This window comes from Vitis vinifera, chromosome 3 (assembly GCF_030704535.1).
Source record: "Vitis vinifera cultivar Pinot Noir 40024 chromosome 3, ASM3070453v1".
Classification (NCBI taxonomy): Eukaryota; Viridiplantae; Streptophyta; class Magnoliopsida; order Vitales; family Vitaceae; genus Vitis; species Vitis vinifera.
In genome coordinates this window covers 4,689,093-4,698,244 of record NC_081807.1, presented here as the reverse complement: position 1 = coordinate 4,698,244, position 9,152 = coordinate 4,689,093, and the positions used below count along the sequence as shown (strand labels likewise).

The following is a 9,152-nucleotide window of genomic DNA, read 5'->3' as shown; positions in this document are numbered from 1 at the left end:
AATTTTCAAAAACATGTTTTAGAAACAATTGAAAATCAAAGTATTTTCATATTCCTTTATTCCCAAAAACAAAAAATTATTCTTGGTAACGGTTCCAAATGTATCCTTCATTTGTTTATCTTATTATATAAGTTTTAAAATAAAATACAAAAAATAATTTTCAATGATAATTTGTTACGGTTTTATCCAAAATTTTTATATTTTTAATCAATTAATTTATTGATACGTATATTTCTCATGAGACCTTTTTCTCACTAAAAACATTACTTTTTTATAAGACATTTTTAATAAATTAATTTTGATACGTAGATTAAAAATGTCTTATAACAATATAAATTAATTAAATCATTAGTTGGCCATTTGGTCTCATGCTTACACAACGACTTCTCTCATGGCTGCCTAACATGAATGAACAACTCTCTACAACAAGTAAGGTACACTTAATTAAAAAATTATTTAATTTAAAGATGTTCGAGAATGAGAATTTCAAGTAGCACTTGAATGAATTTAATGAGACCACAAATTAATTAAATTCGATGGTTATTAAATTTGATGATAAGATTCAAGCCTTATTAATCCTCGGTTAATTGCTTGAGAGTTGGAAAGACACAATCACCTCAATCAATAGTTCATCCAAAAAATCAAAATTGGTGTTTTCGAATGTAGTAGACATGATTATAACCGAGGAGATCAAGAAGCATGAAGAAGGTTTTTCAAATTCATGATCAACATTAAATATGGAGAGCAAAGCTAGAAATCATAATAAAGGTAATAGGCGTGATAAATCCAAATCGAGGAATGATAGGTTGAAATACAAAAATTCCATAAATTCCTAACATCAGACGAGTAAGAACAATATCAAATGTTGGAATTGTGATTGGAGCTAAAATATGTGCTCAAATGACATATATTTGATATGATTTATATATCATAAGACACTCAAATCATCTGACTCTACCCAAATTGATACTAAGGTCCTAGCCATGAGTTTAACTTGTATTTTGGAGATTTATCTCAGGTTTAAGAAAAGAAAATGGTGTAAGGTGAATCAATTTAGATTTTGAAAGAATAAGAAGGGGTTAAATGAGAAAATGAACAAGTCAAGACTCATGAAATATGAAGAAAGGAAAGACGAGGATATCGTGAGTTTGGGAGATGAGGAATGACCATTATCATGAAGTAAGAAATAAGGCATACAAACATAGAAAATGAGGCATGAAACAAAATTCATCAAGTTTGCATGGAAATTTGGGACTCAAAATCTGGTAATAACATATACTCTGACTTTAAAATGAAATTTGGAGCATTTCCCAAAGTCCATTTTAGGCAAGCTATATATTGTTTTGAAGCATGGGAAGTTAGGAATTCAAAGCTTCAAACAATGTCCAAATTAGAGCTAAATAAGGAAGTTATGCACATTTAAAGCAAACTAGTTAGAGAGAAAAACTGAGTTCGAAATTGGTCACTTGGATTTGAAATGGTTTTTGTCCATTTAAAACTCAAAGAAATGAAAGAAAACTTTTGGCATTGGCTAAGTTTGAATCTCTTTACCTATTTCAAACAAGAGGCATACATTTCAAAGTCAAATGAACATACATGGGCAGTGAGTGAGTTCAAAATTCACTATGAATTTTGAACTCACCTTGTTGATTTCAAATTGGACCATTTATTTCCCACTTATGAGTTCAAAATTGATTTGAACTCACCCAAATTTCGAACTCAACCATTAGTGACCGATTTTAGGCTCTGAGACATGTCAAAACGAGTTTCAAATGCCTTTATCCAATTCAAAACGCATCATACTCATTTAGAACTCGTAATTTTTGGGGTTTTTTTTAAAGGTTATTTATGACTTTTCGTTACAATAAGTGGCCAATGAGAGTGTACCACATGTTAGGTCATTGAAGTTACTATAAAAACTCTTTTAGTTATAGTGTTTAGGTGATCTTCCAAGAGTTAGACATTTCGTGGGGAAGAATACGAGAACTTTTGGTTTATTTATTTTCTTCTTTATTGAATGTATTGTTTTTAGTTTCCTTTATTTCAAATTATGAATTTTTACTTTATTATGGATTGTGAATGTGACATTACCCCCATGAGAGGATAAAAAGCTAACTTGGGGCTTAAACATAAAAACTAACGGTTAGAAAACTTATAGGGACATTAGGTAAATTATTATAACAATAAGATTAATTAATGGTTGAGTTACAATTTATTAATTTTTTATCCTATCATTGTGAGTTAGTTTAGAGAATAATATAGTAGGTGATTATTCGATACTAGTGATTCTTGGTAACTCTTGATCATTAGTAATCCTGATTTTTCTTATAGTTATCTGCCCCAAAACGAAGTTAGAAGGAGTAGGAAATGTTAAAAAGCCAAACCTTAAATTGATAATAATTTCATTCATTTGATGTGTTGACAAATCAGAGGGTTGGCTGCATCCATCAACTCTCTTTGTGTTCGCCGTGAGCACTTGGGTGAATGCACTATAAGGTTAGAGTATGCACATTTCTTAACAGCAATTGCTTTTAGGAGAATTGGTAGTGCCTGAGGTCCTACATGATAGTTTTAAGAACTTGTTTTAAAAAGAAAAATTAAGTTTTAGATGTACTTTTGAGTTATAGGGCTCAAGTTGATTGCAAGCGGCCAAGAATCCCAAAACCCTAAGATCACTCTAGTTAAGAAACCTTTGTTATCTCTATTTCTATACCTTAAGTTATATTGTGGAAAACCTCAAACTTAAATCAATTAAATTAAAAATCAATATTCGTTTTGTTATTAATTTAGTTTTTTTTTTTTTTTACTTAGTTTCACTTCATAAAAGTTAATTCACATATTGTTTTTCGCTTTAGGATTTAAATAAAAACAATTCATTTATCCTAGTATTGAAAAATTCCATATGTTAGTCCCTAAGGATGATACCCAAAGAATTACAAAAACCATAGTGACTATTTCTCTAGTTTTTTCTTAACCAAAGTTACTATGTAAAAAGGCTTAGTATTTTACATAAGAGAGAAGATTGATCAAATTGTGGAAAGAAGAGACATTATAAAAATGAGTGTAAGGCTGCCAAGAAGGATAAGGATGGTGACAACAAGACCAATGCAAATGTTGTGTCAAAAGAATTAGATGATGCTCTTATCTGCTATTTAGAGAGAACAACATAATCGTGGGTATTAGATTCAGGGGCATCGTTCCATGCTACCTCAAGTGGAGAATTATTTGAGAATTATGTCTCAGGTAATCTAGGGAAGAAGTATCTAGGTGATGACCAAGCATGTGTTGTTATTGGCATAAGTGAAGTGCATATCAAATATTTGAATGGATTTGTATGGAATTTGGACAATGTGAGGCACATTTCAAACCTGAGAGATAATTTTATTTCCATTGGGTAGTTAACAAAAGATAGTTATGTGACAACTTTTTTAGGTGACACATGGAATATCTCAAAGGGAGCTATTTGCCATGGCAAGAAGAATGATACTCTTTACATGACAATGAATGGTTGTGGGTTTATTACAATTGTTGAGAGCAAAGAAGATTCGAATTTATGGCATTAAAGGCTTGGTCACATGAGCAATGAGGGGTTGGAAATTATACACTCAAATGGGAAGTTGTCAAGTTTGAAATAAGTTGACATTGACATGTGTGAAAATTGCATACTTGGGAAACAAAGAAGGGTTAGCTTTAAGAAAGTTGGAAAAACTCCAAAAGAAGTAAAACTGAAGTTAGTTTATACAAATGTTTGGGGACTTGCTTCAATTTCATCTATCGGTAGAAGATTTTTTTTTGTGACCTTCATTGATGATCATTTGAGGAAAGTGTGGGTATACTTTATGATACACAAATGAGAAGTGTTTGATGTATTCAAGAGACGGAAAACAATGGTGGAGAATAAGACATGTATGAGAGTCAAGAAGTTACGGTTTGATAATGGTAGGGAGGATGAAGAATTTGAGTTCAAGAAGATCTATTATGAAAATGGAATTAAATTAGAGAAGACCGTGCCAAGGACACCTTACCAGAATGGTATAGCATAATGAATGAACAAGACATTGACTGAAAGAGAAAAAAAACGTGTATACAAGCAAGGTTGTCAAAGGAGTTCTTGGCAAAAGCAATCAACAAAACAACTTACTTGATCACAAAATACTGGAAAAAGTGTGAACTAAAAAAAAGGTAAAGTTTTCTCATTTGAGGGTATTTGGTTGTGTATCATATATATATATATATATGTGTGTGTGTGTGTGTGTGTGTGTGTGTGTGTGTGTGTGTGTGTGTGTATACATATTAGTGATCATGACATAAACATACTTGATGCTAAATCACTAAAATGTACTTTCTTAGCTATGGTGTTGATAATTTTGGTTATTAGTTTTGGGATGACCAGAGTAAGAAAGTGATTAGAAGTAAGGATGTCGATTAGAAGTAAGGATGTCATATTTAATGAGAAAGTTTTGTATATGTAGAGAGATGCAACACATTCCAATAGTCTGGTACAACTTGAACCTATTTACTTTGAGCCAAATGATGTCCCATTGAATAACATGACAAATAAGACAGGTCATAATCATTAGATTGAGGAAAATACTGCATAAGATGTTAATATATCACAAGATCTAGTTTCAATTCCTACTTTGAGGAGATCTAACAAGCCACATGTACCAAATAGGAAGTATTTAAATTATTTGCTACTAATAGATGGAGGTGAACCTAAATGTTATGATGAGGCATGTCAGATGGAAGATAATAGAAAGTGGGAGCTTACGATGAAAAATGAAATGAAGTCCCTTATTCTTAACCAGACTTGGAAGCTAGTCGAGTTACCAATGGGTAAGAAAGTTTTTCATAATAAGTGGGTGTATTAAATTAAGTAGGAGCATGGTGGTTCTAAGAGATATAAGGCTAGATTGGTGGTCAAAGGGTTTCAATAGAAGAAAAATGATTGACTATACATACATTTTCTCTCTAGTTGTGAAACTAACTATTATTCAATATGTTTTGAGTATTGTAGCAATAAAGAGTTTACATATAGAACGGTTAGATGTGAAGATAGCTTTCCTCTATGGTGATTTTGATGGGGAAATTAGTATATATGCAACAACTAGAGGGTTTTGTAGTGAAGGGTAAAGAGAATCTGGTGTGCAAATTAACTAACAGTCTGTATGATTTAAAACAAGCCCCAAGACAATGGTATAGAATATTTGGTAGTTTCATGCAAAAGAATAGGCATCTCAAGTGCAATGCAGACCATTGTTGTTACTTTAAGAGAGTTGGTTCTATCTATATTATTTTGTTACTTTATGTTGATGGCATGTTAGTAGTTGACGCAAATCTAGATGAAATTAACAAGTTGAAGAAATAGTTGTCTAGTGAATTTGAAATGAAGGACTTGGGAGCAACAAAGTAGGTACTTGGGATGAAGATTAGCAAAGACAAATAAACGAGCATCTTATGGTTATCTTAGGCTAAGTATATATACTCATAAAGTATTGCAAATATTCGACATGAGTAATGTAAGGCAATTAGAACATCATTAGCAAATCATTTCAGGTTGTCTAATTAAGCATTGCCCATGGGCAGATGAGGAAAAAGACTTCATGGCTAAGGTTTCATATGCCTTAGCCATTGGAAGTTTGATGTATGTTATGATATGCACGACACTAGACATTGCCTATGCAGTGGAAGTTGTGAGCAAATTTATGTCAAATCTAAGTAAGTAGCATTATGAAGTAGTGAAATGGATGCTTAGGTACTTACAGGGTACTACAAAAAAATGTCTATGTTTCGAAAGGGGTGAGTTAAAATTGCAAGGATATGTGGATGTTGATTTTGCCAATGAGATAGATAATTGGAAAAGTACTACATGGTATGTGCTCACTTTGGGTACTATTGCTATTAGTTTGATTTCTCAATTGTAGAAGATTGTTATTTTATCTACAATTGAAGTAAAATATGTGGCTATCACAGAAGCTAGAAAAGAAATGATTTGGCTATAGAGTTTGTTAGCAAAGTTAGGATTCAAATAAGATATGAATGTTTTGCATAGTAATGGCCAAAGTGCAATACATTTGGCTAAGTATTCAACATTTCATTCAAGAACTAATTATATTACACTTCATTATCACTCCATCAGGTTTTTGCTTGAAGATAGGGTGTTAACATTTGTGAAGATACAAGGTAGCAAGAATCCGGTTAACATGTTAACTAAAATAGTGATAATAGAAAAATTGGAGTTGTGTGCAACTTCAATTGGTCAATAATGAGAATAGGTTGTTTGAGTGCACCCTCATACCCATTAATCATTGAAAGAGAATGTTTACTTGTGTTTTAGTCTTCAAGTGGAAGATTGTTGGATTGTGAAGCTTGAATCAGTTTTATTATGCCCCGATCAACTTGTAGGGATTGAAGGGCGCAATGCTCTATGGAGAATTTATTTATTTATTTTTATGTAATGATTGACAGGTTTAATCTTATTATATATTTTAACCCTTTTATGTTTTAAGGTTTTGTTTTTTAATGTGTAGTTGCAATTGAGAGGTTTTTTGAGAGCTTTGCTATTCCACTCCTTCTCATCCCTTTTATAGTGAATTGTTGTATGTTGGTGTACTCCATTGATGTAGGGATCAAATTGATCGTAAAACCATTTTTTTTTTTTTTTTGTTTCTATTTATACATGAGTGTGTGCGTGATTTGGTTAACATCAGTTATCTTAATAATTCTATTCCTGGAATAGGAAGAAAATGATGATTCCATTAATGTAGCATGCATTGCTGCTTATTTATCAAGCAAATTACATTATTATTACACCAAACCTCCAAATTCACCACGTACGTATCGTATATACCGCATGATAAGATTTAGAGAGGTAAAACAAGCGCTTATTGTTTACGGATAGATAATGTCCCACCGACCTTTTACTCTGATACCTTGAAATGAGAAATTTGGAGGTTTTCCACACCAAGCTTCTTGAGATTACCGCGCTTTCTCGTAGCGAAGAACTTTCCCCAGTTGTATGCTCTATACTTTGGTTTTTCCCCCTTCGTCAGCTCCTCCAAGGGCTGCACCCAAAGATGGTGCGCGGGATTGAAAAAGAACGGAATCGAGAACCTTTCCCTCTCTGAATTCAGTATCACTCTGTGCTCCACACTCTCATAAGTTTCGTTGCTCCAAACCTGGTTTAATATCAGTATAATTAGCCAAATAGGTGCAAAATTCGGTGAGCGAAATAACTGATAAGCAGGTGCTTATAATTCAAAGTTCTTGGGTGGTACCTGAATTATATCCCCAACATTGATGATTTAAGCATCTGGGGTGGGCTTCACTCGAACCCATTCTCCGTCGGTTTTTCGCTTTACTTCCAACCCTCCGACATCATCCTGGGCAAGGATGGTTAAGGCTCCGGCATCCTTGTGGTGACCAACGCCCAGAGCTAGGTGAGGGACAGGGCAAGGTGGGTAGTGATTGAAGCGGACGAAGCTCGTTGATTCTTCAAAGAAAAGATTGAATCTGTTTTCTGGCAAACCTAAGCTCAGAGAGATGAGTCCCATCAGCTTGAAAGCTAGTTTTTCCGTTTCTCTCGCATATTCTTCACAGACCTCCCTGTATAAATCAGTTCAATTAGAACAAAACAAACTAAGTAATTTACTGTAGTGACTGTGCCTTAGCTGGTGAAATTTGTACCTTAATTCAGGAGGGTACTGAGGCCACCGATTGGTCAGCTCTATGAGCTCCTTGTCCTCAGGATCATCCGAAGCAGGGCCGAAGGCGGGGGTTCTCACCACGAAATCAAAGACTTCTTTCCAGTCCCTAACGTTCTTGGTATGCTCAGTATCAAAGTACCCAAAAGGATTCACCTCATCTCTACTCACCTTCCTCTTCTCCTCCACTGGCAGAGCGAAGAACGTCCTCGCGGCATCCCAAATTTTCCGGCGAGACTCCAAGGGCACCCCATGGTTGATGACTTGAAAAAAGCCCCAGTTCTTGCATGCATCAGCTATTTGAGAAACATGATTGGAAGCATTGGCGGAAGAGAGATCAATGAGGGGGATGCCTTCAGCTTCGATAACAGCGAGCTTAGGCCTATGTTGGGCGTCTTGGATGAAGGCTGGATTGACCTCTCCCATGGCTGTGGTAGTGATTAGAACTTAGAAATGGCAATTATGCTCTGGTAGCTGCAGGTGAAGATGGTTACAGGACTTGGGCAACTCGGCAGGTGGTTTTTATAGCATAATAGGGGTGTTGGTTTAATACCTTGAACCTGGACATAATATGGGTTACGTGTTAAGTTTTAGTTCGGGGTGTGAGCTCATGGGTTGCGCATATGTTAATGAGATTTGGTCAAGTGATACCTAGCTATTTCCACGGCACCCTCAATATTCAAATATTTCATCCGTACTCGATTTGGAAGGTTGATTAGTAAATCTGATGGTGTAATGTCTATTTTTGAATTCAATGCTATATATTTAACGGTGAAGATAAGAAAAATAGAAGAGTTGATAACGTTGAAGAAAAAATGCCAAAGTTTTAAGAAGGTAGAGTTTTGATGAGAAATAGGTAAAATTAAAATTGCATTATAATAATATAAATTAATTAAATCGGTAATCACCCATTTAATCTCATTCTTATCCACAATTGTTGATAGTTGATCCTACAAAATTCTAAAAAAATCTTCCACAAAGACAAATCACAAGATGTTCAATAACATATATGCTTTTGCACCAAAAATTGTATAAGGGAAAAAAAAATGATGCACAAAAAAAAAAAAAAAAAAATTCTATATCTAATATTATTTCATAGGAAAACTAACTATAATAAATTTTAAAAGCAAAGAGCGTTTTACCATATCTAAATAATAGATTATTAAATTCTTTATTTTTCAATTGGATATTTTTTTTTAAATTAGAAACATCTATATAAAAATAAAAATCACTTTAAAAAAATTTTAAATTTAAGATAATAAATTTTTTATAATATTTTAATTCTTTTAAATAATTTTTAAAATTATTATTTTTTCAATATAAAATTTTAAGAGTTTTTGTATTTTATATATAAGTTACTAATATTCTCTTATTTTAAACATAGAAAATAAAAAATGTAACCAAATGAATTAGAAAATAAAAAAGTTGAATAAAAATAGTCTAACCATC

General features: G+C 33.2%; 1 pseudogene; it reads right to left on the bottom strand.

Annotated features, from left to right (window-relative positions):
• Window positions 1-6,775: 6,775 nt before the first annotated feature.
• LOC100264135 (jasmonate-induced oxygenase 2-like) lies at window positions 6,776-8,188 on the bottom strand (annotated as a pseudogene).
• Between the last annotated feature and the right edge of the window lie 964 nt (window positions 8,189-9,152).